The sequence below is a fragment of the Gossypium hirsutum genome, chromosome D01 (genome assembly GCF_007990345.1).
Source record: "Gossypium hirsutum isolate 1008001.06 chromosome D01, Gossypium_hirsutum_v2.1, whole genome shotgun sequence".
Lineage (NCBI taxonomy): Eukaryota > Viridiplantae > Streptophyta > Magnoliopsida > Malvales > Malvaceae > Gossypium > Gossypium hirsutum.
Genome location: NC_053437.1, coordinates 23,440,017 through 23,457,819, shown reverse-complemented (window position 1 = coordinate 23,457,819; position 17,803 = coordinate 23,440,017).

Here is a 17,803-nt window from a genome sequence, read left to right as displayed (position 1 = left end):
TGTATGTTGTGATGAGTAATAAACGCAAGTGTGACATGTTGAGAAAATAAGTTTATCAATGTTTAAATTATATGTAATATGTGCAAGTACGCTAACCAATGTTGTAGTTTGATGCTTAGACAAGTGTCAAGCTATTGGTTGAATGGTAATATGTTTATTTATATGATGCATTGAAATGGTAAGTATTTAAGTGAAAATATGCTAGTGCTCATGAAAGAGTGGTAAGGATTAAGTTATGCAATTTCTTATGAAATGACTTATCATGTGATCAATTCGAAAAAGGCTTTGGTTAAATGCACTAGCTTGTGGTCATGGTTGAATGATATGTTTATGACTTGTGTGTCATGGATATGGAATAAGTGTGGCAAGTAAAGAAATACAAATGAAAATAAAGAAATTTGGAAGAGTTAAAGTTATATAAAATCCTACTCAGCTTGGGATAATATGTATATGTGATACTGTGGATTTATTCACCTTGTGAATTGATGAATATAGCTTTATGAGTATTGTGGTATCAATATTGGGTTATTCTTGATACATATCAGGATTATCTAAAGCTTTATGAGTATGTTGATACTAAGCATTAATTGCTTACGTAGTTGTTGTCCTTTACTTTTCAGATTATCGAAAGCTCGACCGGGTTGGAATTTTGTCGGAGTTATATCACACTATCTATCGGTATTTTTAAATATTTTGATTTGGTTATAATGGCATGTATAGGTATTCTGGTTAATGTTGGCCTATATGAGTTTTGTTAATATTAGCCACTTATTTGGCTTGTGTTTTGGCACATATTGGTTTGGTGCATTTTTGTCTTAAATGTTTGATGTGTAGTTTGGTTTACGGTTGTATGGTGAAAGGTAAAATGTTAGATAAAAGTGCATTTATATACATGTGTTTTGGGATGAAATGAATTGATCATGAATCGGTACCATGATATGTAAGGTATATTTATAACTAAATATATTAGTATTTGAATTACAGTTTCAGCATCAAGTGGTAAGTTTTGGTAGGTAAGTGACTTAGTTAGAAATAATGCAAATTAGCTTGGTAAACTTTAGGTACAAATATGCATATAAGTTAGTTATACATATGAATATATTGAAAATATGAATATACCTGATATAATCTGATATCTGAGGTGCCTAAAAGCATATTGATTGTAAGTGACAATATTATATGTTTAAAGCTTGATTTTGACTTGTTTTTTTATGTCTAATTATGGTTTGTAGATATGCAAAAAGTTGATTGTAGGTTGACAAAAAATTGGGTGAGAAATATGGCTTGTAAAATGGCCTATTTTCATCCACACAGTCATAGACACGGGCATGTGTCTCAACTGTGTGTGACATACGGCCAGGTGACATAGTCGTGTGTCCGCTGTATCTTTTAATTTTCATAAGTTAGTATGCTTAAATTTTTTTACACGGCCTAGCACACGAGTGTGTGGCTTGACCGTGTGACCCCTGCACCCTAATATTATAAGTCAGTATGCTCACACGGCCTAGCATACAGGCGTGTGGCTCGGCCGTGTGATCCAAGTCAGTAAACCCATAATTTTGGACACGGTCTGAAACACAAGTGTGTCCCTTGACCGTGTGAGACACACAGCCTGACCACACGGGCGTGTTACCCTTGCAGTGTTAAAAATATTAAATATTTTTGAAAAAAATTTTGAGTTTTCGATTTAGTCCTAATTTGTTTCTAATGCGTAATTTGAGCCTCGATGGCTCATATAAGGGACAATATGTATGATTTTGATTGGTTATTGACATGAATGATATATGATATGAAATGTTTACATTTTCTGTTTGTTTGATTTATAAATTCTGGTAATGCTCCGTAACCCTGTTTCGGCGACGGATTCGGGTTAGGAGTGTTACAATTTATTTATGATTTAATTGATCTGTAATTTTGGAAATGTTACAAATTAGTCCTGGTTAAATTCTAGGTTGATATTAGAGCATATATAAGCTCAGATAAGGCCCGAGAAAAGTTATATTTGATGATTATGCATTGAATTGACTATCATTGTGTGACTCATGTTTAATCTGAATGTTAATTATGTATTTATGAAGCAATTCTATATTTATTTGAATTAATCAATGTGAATTGAATGTGTTATATTTCAACTTTGACTCTAGCACTCTATAGCTCGGGTCCAGCAACCGAACCGGGTGAAGGGTATTACAGAAGTCGTGTGGTAAAACATTCAATTTTTTCTTCCAATAGTCACACGATTATGTGCCTAAAATTTGAACATTTCTACAATACTCGCATAGCCATGCCATTAGCTCGTGTTCGTCACATGGCTATATGGCAGCCCGTGTGGTGCAAAATAGGCCATTTGGTACTTACTTCAAAACCAACTCTTAAATGTGACCACAAAATGCATTTTTGGAAATTATAAACCTGTTAAACCCATACCATTTCCATGCAAAAACTTGACATTTAATCACCCAACCAATTCGTAAAACCAAAATGCCACATTTGGCACCAAAACACAACAAGATTATAAGAACTACTTCAACCAATTCAATTATTGAATCTCTTTCAAGCTATACATTCAATTCATGTCACAAATAACTTATATGCAATAACCTATTGGGTATTTGCATACCCAAATACCAAATACCAAAACATTGGGTCTCAGCACTATGCTCATTTTTTTTAATTCTATTTAGTATTTATACTAAGTTTAGCCCTTAATCCTTAATTAAACATGTTTAATTAACTATCCTTAATTAATCTTAACGCAATCCTCATTAAGCCAAATAATTCTCATTAAGCCAAAGTAGATGGATGATGGCACTATCATCCACTACCCACTAATTAAAATAGGTTTATTTCTCTTATTAGGAGTGTTAAAGAAAATGTGTTAATTTATATTATTTTTATATAAAAAATTTAAAAGTTATAAATTTTAAGGTGTTTAATAATATTTAAATACAAGTATATTATCACTCTATTTCTATGAATTATTAAATGAATTTTAAAATAAAATATTTTAAACAAACCAGAAATTTATGTTCATCAAATTATTAAAAGTTATGTAACAAAGAATAACTACCAAAAGCTTAAATTTTCTAGGACAAGTGGCTTTGGTACATGACGAGCAAAAAGGAAGCAGTTTATCTCTTTGGAAAGATGGGTAACATTTAAGATTGTTATGATTTTTTTAATGGAATAATGATATATTTGGCCCTTTTAATTTTATAAAATATTTATTTTAATCTTTCATTTAATTTTTTACTTTTTTTTATTTTTAAATTTGTATTTTGTTGTCAAATCATCCTAAAATGAATGAAAAAGTTAATTTTTTAATTTTATTGACATGTCATACTCATGGATGGTCAAGTGGATGACACAGCATCGTTTAATTAATTTTTAAATTTTAAAAAATTCAAATATATATAAATTATTTTTAAAAAAATTTAAAAAAACATTAAAATTATTAAAAATATAAAAATATATATTTTTTAATATTTTAAAGTTTGAAAATTTTAATTAAATACTAACATGTCATTCTCGTGGCAATCCACATGTATGCCATGTCAACAAAGTTAACAAACGCTAACTTTTCCATCCATATTTGAGTAATTTGACAAAAAATACAAGTTCAATGGCTAAAAGAGACGGAAAATTAAATTGAAAGCTAAATAACTTTTTTTTTGTAAAGTTGGAGGGCCAAAAAAGTTATTATGCCTTTTTTAAATTATCTTTACATCAAATGAAAGACCTCCAAAATAAAAGAGCTTATTTAATATGGGTTCGTATTTGATACACTAGCATATTTTTTTATTCCGCACGTAGACTTAAAGATTTGACACATATCTCTTTTTTAAAATATTTATTTTTTAATATTTTACTATAATACTTTTCAACCTCTTGACCCTGTTTGTGGAGTCTAAAAACTCCACTAGCAGTGTACCAAATAATTTCGCATTTAATATTTGTAATTAATTAAAGAAAATTATTTGATACAATGTTAGTGAAGTTTTTAGATTTTACAACCAAAGTCAAGAGATAGACAAGAGTTCAATAGAAAGATAGTAAAATATTAAAAAAAATAAATACCGCATATAAAATAATTAACTCAAAGTTGAGGATTAGGTTATTTTTACTTCAAATTGGCTGGGTTTGGCAGGAATTGAAATTTTAAGAGTAAAACTAATAAGTTTATGTAAATAATGAAATGACTAATATGAATTTGTATAAAAAATTCTGAAAATCTTTTTTTACCTTAATGAGGTGTCATTTGATTTTTTATTTTTTTTAAATGTTTGACTTTGGCTAAATAAAACAAAAATGTTAATTATTTTAGCAATGCTGGTTGAAGTTATATTTATTATCTTTACACTTTACCGATTCAATAAATCATAATAAATTTCTTTTTTAGTTATAAAAGGAAGTCCAATCAAGAAAGTCAAAAAAAATTGCACAATGGAAGAGGGTGAATGAAGAAGTGAAATCCCGTTGTATGACTCCTAACCACTTTGGTTATAGAGCCGGCATTTGTCGTTCATGGCACATATCGAATCTTACCTTGTCAATTCCTCTCCATCCAATTTCAAATTTTCAAACCCAGCTTTGGTAGTTCCACGCTTTCAATTACTAGTCAGACACACCCCTTCCTCCCAAGACGTTTTGAACCCATCAACAATCACTTGAAGTTCTGCATCTAAAACTGAGCTGACACCTAAATTACGACTATACCCAAATATCCGCTCTCAATGGCATTACCCGATCTGACCCTAAAGTGGATGATGCAATGTAAAAGGAAAAACAATATATTAGGCTGCTAAACTGAACCCTTTCACAGCTCATATTTATGGTAAATAAATATCCCTAAACCAAAAATGTTAGTGACATTAATTTGAAATATTAATGAAGATGAAATCAATAAAAATAGAATTAATGCATTAGTTATCTTTTTATAAATTTTGATTTCCACAATTTTAAAAGGGAAAAGAAGAGTTGGGTCTCAGCACGTTATCGAGATTGGTGGGGTGTAGTTAATCCCATTGGTGAAGCAATGTCATGATGCCTAACCTTTGTTTTTCCTTCAAATATTATTTTAGAAATAAGATATTTATTAACATGCATTTTTATAATTAATTACCGTATTATTTGTTATAATAAAATATAGGAATAGATATTTTTATATTATTTTGATGAAAAATACTAATATCCAAGCAAAAATCAAATAAAAATAGCCCAAAAATGAAAGGGTGCCTGCAAGCAATTTTGATACATAGCTGACAAAGGGTGGTTTCCTTGAGCTCCAAAAATAAACCCTAAATCAGATACCGTGGGTTGTCTGGTGGTAACATTTGAAAGAGACCCTAAAACTGCTCTTGCTTAGTTTGTCATTTCTACTATTGCCTTCTATATAAAAAGCTTAGGAAAAGTTTGTAGGTTATCGGTTAATACAAAAAAATTATTTTAAGAATTTTAATAAATTCATATAAATATTGATAAATCTTTATAAATGTAAATTCTTATAAATATTGATAAATCATTTACAATTTTGGAAAAATATTTTGTATAGTCTTAAAACTTTTGATAAATCCTTATAAATAATAGTAAATTATTACAAATTTTGATAATCGTTAAAAATATTTAATCCATATAAATTTTGGTAAATCGTTAGATATTTTGATAACTATTAAGACATGGTATAGACTTACAAATTTTGATAAATAATTAAAATTATTAGTAAAGTCTTAGAAACTTTGGTTAATTGTTAGATAATTTGGTAAAGTTATAAAAGTTTTGGTAATTCGCGTTTGTATAAGCTTAGAAATTTTGGCAAACGATTAGAAATATTGGTGCAGCCTTAAATATTTGCAATCATTAGAAATTACGTTAAATTGTTAGATATTTTGGTAAAGCTATAAAAATTGGTGTAATTTATAAGACTTTTGGAATAGGCTTACAAATTTTAGAAATATTAGTAAATTGTTAGAAATTTTGCTAAAATATAAGATATCTTGATAAAATCTTGAAATTGTGGTAGATTGTTAGATATTTTGGTATAGTCATAGAAATTCTAGAAATTCTGTTTAGTGTGAAAAATAAAGAAATTAGCCCTCTATTTATACTAGTAACAAAAGGGCAAACTGGTAAATAGGCAGAGGCAAAAGAGAAAAAACACACAATAACAGTTTTGAAACTGCTCTACTTTTTCGCACCCAACAACCAAAAAATATATTAGTTCCAGATTTTTCAAAACAGTAAAATTGGAAAAAAAAAAAGTAAAACTGTTTCAGGATATTATTTTTTTGAAAAATAATAAAAATTTTATCCAAAAAGATATACACGAGTACGTTTAACACTGGCATAGACACGGAACGGGCGGGCGGCGGCAGCATGCGCGTTGATAAGCTTATGGCCCAATTAATCAATGAGAGCAAAAAGTAAAGTTATATAAAGACTCTCTTGATAGCTTGTACTTAACCAATACGAGCTGTCGAAATCGCTTTTTGAAAACAAAAATTTTTGGTTTCGACTTAAAAATAAAAATTAGAGTCGCCACCGATCCTTTATTGAGATGTGATCGGCTCACCTTAAAAACGATTTTGGTCTACGAAATTTGAGAAAACGGGTTCGGGAGTCAGTTACGCACAAGGAAGGGTTAGCACCCTCGTAACGCCCAAAATTGGTACCAAATTAATTATTTAATGTCTTGAGGTCGAATGAATAATTTGCTTTTGTTTTAAAAAAAGTCGTCTCGAGATAACAAAATGTCACATCCAGTGAGTTAGGACACAACCTTTTAAAGTCTCGAGAGTAAATTTAAATCTTGAAATGTTTACAAATTTATTGAAAAAAGATATTTGGCTATTTAAATTCAACGAAAAACTGAAGCCCAGTAAGTTAGGGCACAATCCCCTCGAGAATTTCGAACGCCGAATATTTTGAAAACTCACGTGTAAAACAATTTCAGTAGTTTAAACAAATCAGTAATGTATCTAAATAAAAGTATTTTAATGTAAATTGTATATGTATAGATAAAATAATATTATATAAAAACACTTCCATATAAATCTTTAAAATACAAATATATATATATAATATGGATTTTAAAAAACATACCCTGCAAAATAAACACATCAAAATATATGCATTACAAAAAATAAAAATGTATAGGCATAATATATTAATAAATTAGGAAAATATGGATATATATGTATATATAAAAAATGTGAAAAAATATCTTTATAATAGGTTTGAATAGTGTATGTATATGTATATATCTATAAAATATAAAGTATATAGAAGTTAAAAAGATAAAAAAAAAAACATATAAAGGACGTATGTAAAATATATGCATGCGTCTAAAAAGTTTAAGAATATATATGTATTATATAAAGAAAATATGTATATGTATACTATATAAAAAGATGCGTGTATAAATATAGAAGTGATAACAATAATTACAACAATAATAATAGTATTAATAATAATAAAAATATTGGAAGAACACAATTACAACAATGGCATTTTAAAAAATAAATAAATAAAATAGTTAAAAAAATAGACTAAATTGAACTTAAAAACAAAAAATGGGGAAAATTCGAAATCAAAAAAAGGAGGACCAACTTGAATGCGCAAGCAATAATGGAGGACCAAAAGGGAAGTTATTCCCACCTTCCAAAACACTGCACAGCGATGGGCCAAATTGAAACAAAAGTAAACTATGCTTGCGAAATTTAAAAGAAATAAAAAATTAATTTAGAAAAAAATTTAAAATAAGAGGACCAATTGCGCAAATGGCCCAATTTAAAAAAAGGCGGATCCCCTTTGGCCGGGTCGGGTCACATATGGGCAAACATAAAACGACGTCGTTTTGAGCATCAGAAGCCAAGCCCCAAAACGACGTCGTTTTGAGGTGTTTATATAAGTAAAAAAAACCAAAAAATCATTTGTAACTTCATTTTTTTTTTAAAAACTCTCTCTTCTCTCTCAACTCCCTCTCAGCCCCTCAAATATTTTCCAGAATTCGGCCATGACTCCGGCGGTTGGCCACTGTGGCGGCCGCCGGTCGCCGGCGACGGCGCGGCCGTCCATGGTGGCCAGAAAATAAAAAAATTTATTTTTTGAGCCTTTTTGACTCCCGGGCTTAGAAAACACCGATTTTCATCGGAATCGGCACCTCCTCCTCAAAAAGGTATGATTTTTATTTTTATATTTTCAGTTTTCGTTTTAAAAAAATAAAATAAAAATAAACAAATAAACAAATAAATAGGCTAAAAAAACAACTACCTTTGAAAAAGATCTATACTTGAACTGATTTTTCTTGCTTTCTTTCTGATTCATTCGTGTGTCCCCCCCCTAAAATACATAAATTTGGGTCTTTATATAGCCCCAAAATTCCTATTTTCTCTATTTTTTACATTGTTTGTGTTTGTTTTGGACTCTCCTAGTCTACTTTGCAGGTGAACATGGCGGCTCGTGCGAAGAAAACGGCGCGCGCGGAGGCTGGCTCCGAGTCGTGCGGTAGCTGGAGACGGAGTGGCGGCTGCTGATTTTCTGCTTTAGGGTTTCTTTCTTTTTTGTTTTTATTTTTTTGTGGGCTAAGGTTTGTTGTTGGGTATTGGGTTTGTATTGGGCTAGGTTAATTGGGTTTAGTGAGTATTTGGGATTGTAATTAATTGGGTTTAGTGAGTATTTTGTTTTGGGTTCTAGTTTATTTTGGATTAGGCCAAAATTGGCCTATTACAGCTGCCCCTCTTTGCTCTTTGCCGTGTAACGGGAACGGAGCAAAGACCCTAGAAATGGCCAATTTTGTCCAGTCGAGTTTGGACCTTAGCGCTCTTGTTCTTCAAGTAGCCTCATTCCTCTTACTGCATCTTCAGAGGAAATAAGATTCGCTGTTGTAGCTTTAATCTATTTTAACTATAACGTCTGGGAAACAGGATTCACTGTTGTAGCTTTAATCTGTTCCACTATAATGCCAAAGAGATATGACTGGTGGTCTGCTTCCCTACTACGATGGGAAGATAAGATTCACCGTCTTCGATCTACTCCACTACTACTTAGGGAGACAAGATCTGCAATCTTCAACCTACTCCACTGTTGCTCAGGGAGATAGGACTAATGGCCTAAATCTGCTTCTCCACTATCTTGGGAAGATAAGATTCACCATTTTTTATCTGCTCCACTACTGCTTAGGGAGACAGAATCTGCAATCTTAAACCTACTCCACTGCTGCTCAGAGAGATAAGACTAATGGCTTAAATATGCTTCTCCACTATCTTGGGAAGATAAGATTCACCATTTTCGATCTGCTCCACTACTGTTTAGGGAGACAGAATCTGCAATCTTCAACCTACTCCACTGCTGTTCAGGGAGATAGGATTAATGGCTTAAATCTACTTCTCCACTATCTTGGGAAGATAAGATTTGTCGTCTTCGATCTGCTCCACTACTGCTTAGGGAGACAGAATCTGTAATCTTCAACGGTTTATTCTCTGGGGAACAAAACCTGTATGAACCTAATTATGCCTACTGATTGGGATGTCATGATCAAAGTGAATCAAATGCTCCTAACTAGGCATGTATGCATATGTTTGCATGAATGCATAATGTCATTTTTTTTAGAATGGTCCTTTTTTATCTCTTATGATGCCATTGCTCGAAGCTTATTAAGGTCTTATTATCGACGTGCACCTTCTTGCTCAGCCAGCATTAAAACACAACTTAATCAGATTGTCCCACTTCAAAATTCAATCCACTAGGACACAAAATTTATACCATCTTTTTCCCACTGTAACCCAAGGGCAGGAAAAAAAATTTGGTTTTTCCTCGATCTTCTCCTATAACGATTCAAGGATATGGAATGCCTATACATAAACGAATGATCCTCTTCTCCAAGAAAACCCCTTTTTATTACTTGGTGATTGAAGCTTTATCACCAACATGACATTTTGTCACTTTGCTCAATCAATACTTTTGACCACAAAATCTGAAGGGATAGTCTCAACTTAGACTTTACTGTAATATTTAGAAACCTCCAGAGTAATATGTAGAACTTCCCTTGTGAAAATTTTATTTGTCCATTAATCATTATTCTAATGCAACATGCTTGCAAAAGATTGTAACACTGGATATGAATAAGATAGCTCGAAGTGAATAAATTATCGAGAAGTACGTATATATATAAAAAACTGACTGATTGAGAACAAATTTCTTGAAAAGAATAAAAAAATTCCAAGAATAGCAAAGAATAAAGTATTCCAGGGATAATAAGTTCAATAGTATTAAGACTAGGTGCCCCAGATATCGCAGCTTGAGCTTCACTGTACAAACTTTCTGAAGACGTGTGTTTAGAAGATCTACAGCACTCTATCGATGCCCTAAACGTCGCATACCCCTTTCCTGTTAATTCAGGCATAGCAAGGTCACCACATGCCCCAATCAAAATTTTGAGTTACTCTGATCACCTCATGTCCCATCTTGATCAAAATTTGAGCCACCCTTTTCGGGTTTTCAACTCAAATCCCCTTTGGTCTCAAGGCACCCTTTGCGGGTTTTCACCTTGGCCTCTCCTTTGGTCTTTTTTTTTAAGGTCTCAAAGCGCCCTTTGCGGGTTTTCACCTTGATCTCTTCTCCTTTCAGGTAAAGTACCTCTTGACTGCATCTGAGTTTACTGGGTTTGGCAAGTTTTTACCATCCATCTCACTCAAGATTAAAGCTCCTCCAGAAAAGGCCTTCTTTACAACATATGGACACTCCCAATTTGGCATCCATTTTCCTCTAAAATCCTTTTGTATAGGAAGGATCTTTTTCAGAACTAGGTCCCCCTCGTAGAATTCTCTTGGACGAACCGTTTTGTTGTAGGCCCGCATCATTCGCTTTTGATACATCTAGCCGTGTTGAATAGCTTTTAGCCTTTTTCCCTCTATTAAGTTCAACTGGTCGTATCGCGACTGGACCCATTCTGCTTCATCCAATTGTAGCTCAGCCAACACCCGGAGAGAAGGGATTTCAACTTCGATAGGTAACACTGCCTCCATACCATAAATCAAGGAGAAAGGCGTTGCTCCGGTAGAAGTCCTGATTGATGTTCGATAAGCCAGGAGGGCAAATGGTAGTTTCTCATGCCAGTCCTTGTAAGTTTCAACCATTTTCCCTACAATTTTCTTGATATTTTTATTGGTCGCTTCTACTGCACCATTCATTTTTAGGCGATATGGTGACGAATTGTGATGTTTGATTTTGAATTGACTACAGACCTCCGCTATTGAAATGTTATTCAAATTCAGCGCATTGTCAGATATGATTCTTTCAGGCATTCCATATCGACATATGATTTCTTTTTTCAATAACTTGCTGACCGCTGACTTTGTAACATTAGCATACGAAGCGGCTTTCACCCACTTGGTGAAGTAATCGATAACTACGAAAATGAAACGATGCCCATTAGAAGCCTTTGGCGATATTGGCCCGATAACATTCATACCCCACATGGAGAAAGGCCATGGAGAAGTCATAACATGTAGAGACGAAGGAGGTGCATGCATTTTATCACCATAAATTTGGCATTTATGGCACTTCCTGGCATAATTGATGCAATCTCCTTCTATGGTGGACCAGTAGTACCCAAACCTCATAATCTGTCTAGCCATTGTGAACCCACTGGCATGCGTTCCGTAAATACCCTCATGGACCTCCTCTAGGATTTTCTTAGCCTCCACGGCATCTACACATCTTAATAGCACCTGATTCTTTCCTTTTTTATATAAGATCTCACCGTCTAGGACATAATCAATGACTAGCCTTCTCAGAGTTCTCTTATCATTCTCAGCTGCGTTGTCAGGATACTCACGATTCTTCACATATCGCAATATGTCTTGATACCAAGGGCTATCATCCTTTTCTCCCTCTCCGATATTGTAACATTGAGCTGGGACTTCATAGATGCTCATCTGGATAGGCTTCATGGCCTCTTGTCTATTCACTCTAATCATGGAGGCTAGAGTAGCCAAAGCGTCAGCCATCTGGTTTTTCTCTCGTGGAAGATAGCAGAAAGTAATGTCATCAAACTCTCTGATCAATTCGAGAACCAGCTTTCGGTAATTGATTAATTTGGGATCTCTCGTTTCTCATTCACCTTTGAGTTGGTATATCACCAATGCAGAATCTCCATATACCTCTAGCACTTTGATTCCACACTCTATAGCCGCACGAATACCCATGATGCACGCTTCATATTTTGCCATGTTGTTTGTACAATCAAAATCCAATTTGCATATAAAAGGATAATGATCCCCATCCGGGGATACTAGGACTGCCCCAATTCCATTGCCCACAGCATTCGAGGCTCCATCAAAATTTAGCTTCCAAACGTGACCCACTTGGGTATTTTTTTCATTGGTTGCCACATACATCAAGTCCTCATTCGGGAAACCAAAATTCAAGGGCTCATAATCCTCCAGGGCTCTACTAGCTAGAAAGTCAGCTATTGCACTCCCTTTCACGGCCTTCTGAATCACATAGACTATGTCGAATTCAGAAAGCAAAATCTGCCATCTGGCCATCCTCCCATTCAAAGCAGTCGCCTCCATCATATACTTTAAAGGATCTAATTTTGAAATCAGCCAGGTCGTATGGTACAACATGTACTGCCCCAGTCTCCAAGTCGTCCAAATTAAGGCGCAACACAATTTCTCAACAGGCGAGTATCTCATTTCACAATCAGTGGACTTTTTACTGAGATAGTATATCGCCCTTTCTTTCTTTCCTGTCTCATCATGTTAGCCTAGCACACATCCCATGGAATTGTCAAACACCGTTAAATACAGTATCAGTGGCCTACCTGGGCTAGGTGGCGACAGTACTGGAGTATTGGACAAGTACTGTTTTACCCTGTCAAAAGCTTCCTTGCATTCCTCATCCCATTCACCTGGATTATGTATCTTCAAACGACGGAATATGGGGTCACATTTCTCAGTTAGTTATGAAATAAACCGAGCAATATAGTTCAATCTCCACAAAAAACCTCGAACTTCCTTCTGTGTACGTGGCGGAGGTAAATCTCGTATTGCCTTAACTTTGTCTGGGTCGATCTCGATCCCTTTTTCACTGACTATGAATCCCAATAACTTCCCTGACCTAGCTCCGAAAGTGCATTTCGTTGGGTTAAGCTTAAGCTGGAATTTCCTTAGTCTTAAGAATAACTTCCTCAAGACCTGCACATGTTCCTCTTCTGTTCTAGATTTCGCAATCATATCGTCAACGTAAACCTTGATTTCCCTATGCATCATGTCATAGAACAAGGTTACCATGGCTCTTTGATATGTTGCACCAGCATTCTTTAAACCAAACGGCATCACCTTATAGCAAAAGGTTCCCCACAATGTGATGAATGTGGTCTTTCCCATATCTTCGGGATGCATTTTTATCTGGTTGTATCCAGAAAAGCCGTCCATAAAGGAAAACAGAGTGTAGCCTGCTGTATTATCCACCAGAGTGTCAACATGAGGCAGCGGGAAATTATCTTTTGGGTTAGCCTTATTCAGGTCCCTTTAATCCACGCACATTCTTACTTTCCCATCTTTTTTAGGGACTGAGACAATATTGGCTACCCATTCGGAGTACTTGATCGCCTGTAAGAACCCAGCATCAAACTACTTTTTAACTTCTTCCTTTATTTTTAGTAGAATATCAGGCCTCATCCTTCGGAGTTTCTGCTGAACTGGCTTGTAATCCTCTCTTATAGGAAGGCGATGCACTACGATGTCAATGCTTAACCCTGGCATATCCTGGTATGACCATGCGAATACATCCTTAAATTTCTAGAGTAACTCAATGAGGTCTCGTCTCGTCCTTGCGGTAATGTGTGTTCTAATATTCACCTCTTTTCTCTTATCCAAACTCACAATTTCTATTGACTCCTTGTGAGGTAGGATTTGTTTCTCTCCCTGTTCTACCATCCTCAACAAGTCTGGAGATAAACCACAGTCTACATCATCTTCAAAGTCATGCGATCCCTCTAAACACATGTCTCATTCAAAAGGAAATTCTGAGTTCGTAGCAGCGTCACTCATGTCATTGATATCTGGGGACCTATGGTGGATACCAAAGAATATACAAGGAATAAATTTATGAACATGATTATAAATGTAATGAAAGAATTATTTAGAAAACAATTTCAAACAAATGAAAGAATAAAAGAATACTTGCTTAAAATGAATGCAATGATGTATTTTATTAGAATATAACGTTCAAACATGAGCCTATTTCACAAAGAATTTCCTATTATTTTTAGGCTAAAAACAACAAGAATGTTCTGAACATTACTCTGAATAAGCTCTAAAGACTATAGAGATTTCTTCCATAGTCTAATTATTTAGCTCGCTCCCAGGTTCGTAAGGGCGGATATCCAACGAAGTTCCTTTTTCAGTCGTGTTTATGGCATTGATGTGAACGCTTCTTAACATTTCTTCAATACTTTCTCTCATTGACGTCTTTTCCTCGGAATGAATAATCCCTCCTGACACAAAAATTTATGATATGTGGGGGAACATCATTGGTTCCCACTTGATTTCCTCCCTGCTTATGCGTGCCCTTCTTCTTTCTCGCCTCTTCTCTATCTCACTCCTTCTTTGTCTTGCATTTGGCTTGTACCCTAAGCCAAAACGGTCATACCCGTCCTTCAACATTGGAGCCTCAATTCTTCCCTGAAGATGTCTCCCCAATCCTTTTCCCGGCAGAGCTCCTCTCCCTACCATCAACCGTAGACCCATTCTTGTAGCCTTAGACATTTCTAGCACCGGCACCTTGCTCCCCTCAGTAATAAACATGGCATTCACAAACTCTAAGGACCGGAAAGAACATTCAATTGCCTCCTCATGTGTCTCCAAGTACGGTGCATTACTAGTTACAGCTGCAATAATATCCTCTTCGGTATCTATCGTTACCAATCAACCCTCTGATATCAACTTCAGCTTTTGGTGTAATGACGAAGGTACAGCCCCTGCCGAGTGTATCCATGGCCTTCCTAACAAACAACTGTAGGAGGGTTTGATGTCCATCACAAGGAAATCTACCTCATAGACAGTTGGACCGATTAATAATGGTACTTCAATCCTCCCCATAACCTTCCTCTCAGTGCCATCAAACGCCCTTACTACATTCTGACACGACTTCATATGCGAGCTATCAACTGGCAACTTGTTAAGTATGAACAAGGGTAATACATTTAATGCTGATCCATTGTCAATCAGAGCCCCAGGTAAAATGCACCCTCTGCATTGGGTAGTAATATGCAGAGCTTTGGTAGACCCCATACCTCCAAGTGGTATTTCATCGTCATTGAAAAAGATGTCATTGGGTAGTAATACTTATATTGCTAACCAACCGATCTAATTTGTTGACAGAGATATCATTGGCCACATATGTTTCTTTCAACATTTTCATTAATACGTTTCGATGTACTTCTCAGCTCAAAAGCAAAGCTAGTACAGATATGCGATCTGGCTGTTTATGCAACTGTTCTACCACGCTGTACTCACTATGCTTTAAGAATTTAAGGAATTCTTTGGCTTCTTCCTCCCCTATTGGCTCATTGATGACTGCCTCCTCCTTCCTTTGTTCTGTCATTTTCTGTCCTTTTATATGTTCTTCTTGGGGACTTATTACGTCGTAACATCTCTCATTATGTGTACAGGAACCTATACCCTGATTTTCTTTTGAAGCACCAACCGAAGTCTCCTCTCTTGGGATGGTTACATTACACTCACAGTTCTATGGGACCTTCTTGCTGTCTTTATAAGGAAAGGCTGTGGGTTTTCGAATTGTGATTTCTGGTGCTACTGGTACTCTAGCGTCATTATTTTTTGGCCTTGAAATGATGACCACAGGATGATTCACCTTCGAAACCTTCATTATAGACTCAGAAGCACATATACTTCCCTCTTCCTTGATTTCCTCATAGAATTCCACCTCCTTGACATCCATCAAGCCTTGAACTAGGATTTTAAACTCCTTGCACTCCTGGATTTCGTGCCCCAATTTATGGTGGAACTCACAATAATTCCTCATCTCTTCACATCTTTCCTCTAAATCTGAAACAATTAACCCCCTCTTTACCATCTCCTTCCAGACCCTTCTCAGAGGACTTTTTATTTTTGCCACGTCTGCCTTGATTCCTCTCCCCATAGCTTCACTCATCATGTTTATCCCATTAACGGCATGATTGGGCAATGGATTCTCTATGCTGGACGAATCGTCAAATTTGACAATACCCATACTAATAAATCTCTCAACCAGTTTCTTAAAAGTAGTGCAATTCTCTATTGAATACCCCGTAATTCCTGCATGGTAATCGCATTGTACGTTTGCATCATACCATTTAGGGTACAGAGGCTGCAAAGGCTTTAAATAGTAAAGGGAAACAACGTGTGCATCGAACAAACTTTGATATAGCTCCTTATACGACATTGGAATTGGCGTAAACTAGAGCCTCTCATTATTTTGTCTTGTATTCGATTCTTGCTTTAATGAACCCTGCTGGTTGGCCACTTCCTTTCTTGGTTGATTTACCGTGATCGACTTTGAGTAACCTTTGTTATGTGTACTCGTGTTGTTCACCTCATTTTCCTTCTTTCTCGAGACTAACCTTTTGTTACTTTCTCCAGCATCTATCTTTCCACATCTTATGGCGTTCTCAATCATCTCGCCATTCATAACTATATCTGAAAAACTCTTTGTGGCACTCCCCAGCATGTGTGTGATGAATGGTGCTTTCAAAGTGTTGATAAAGAGCATCATGGTTTCCTTCTCTAGGAGCGGTGGCTGAACTTGGATGGCAACTTCCCTCCATCTTTGCGCATATTGCCTAAAACTCTCACTAGGCTTCTTCTCCATGTTTTGTAAGGTAATTCTATCAGGAGTCATATCTGTGACATGGCTATACTACTTCACAAAGACTTGTGCCAGATCCCTCCATGAACTAATTCTGGTACAGCTCAATTAGTTATACCACTTGGAAGCTGCCCCCACCAGGCTGTCCTGGAAGTAGTGTATTAGCAGTTGATCGTTGTTAACGTATCCAGCCATCCGTCTACAAAACATGGTGATGTGAGCTTCAAGGCAACTCGTCCCGTTGTACTTTTCAAATTCTGGCATTTTGAACTTGTACGGAAGAACTAAATCTGGGACCAAGCTCAAATCTTTAGCATCAAATCCCTGATGACTATTAGCACTTTCCATTGCTTTAAATTTTTCCTCCAGCCATCTACACCTCTCCTCTAGCTGTTTTGGTAATTCTGCCCTAGTCTTTTCCTTTTCCGCCACTTCATCAAAATCAGGAATCACTGGATTAGCTGAGTTATTTCCTGCATTTGAACCTGATCCAATTTGAAAGTTCACTGGCATCGAGGCATCAGCTTGAGGCCTAATTGTGACAGACAGTCTCTGTGGGCATATCTCAGTTTGGCCCTATACCTTAGGTGGAGTAAAACCTAGAGGACATAGCGGCTCATCATTACCCCCACTGGGGTTGGTCATAGGGCCTTTCCCTTTATCTTTTCCCCCATTCAATAATTGTGCTAACTCAGTCATCATGCTTTTTTGAGATTCTATTATCTTGTCTGTCATTTCTTGTTGGATCTTATCCAACCGCTCTTGCATTTGCGCTTGCAGCTGGTCTTGCATCTCCCTCTGCAATTGTTCCAGTTTTTCTAACCTTTGGTCCATGTCTTTTGTCTTAGCTCGAGTACCGTAGCGATGTTTAGCCGACAAGTTTTTTGCTGGTTGCCAAGTAAACAGAAATAATTTTAACTAGTTAGGACCT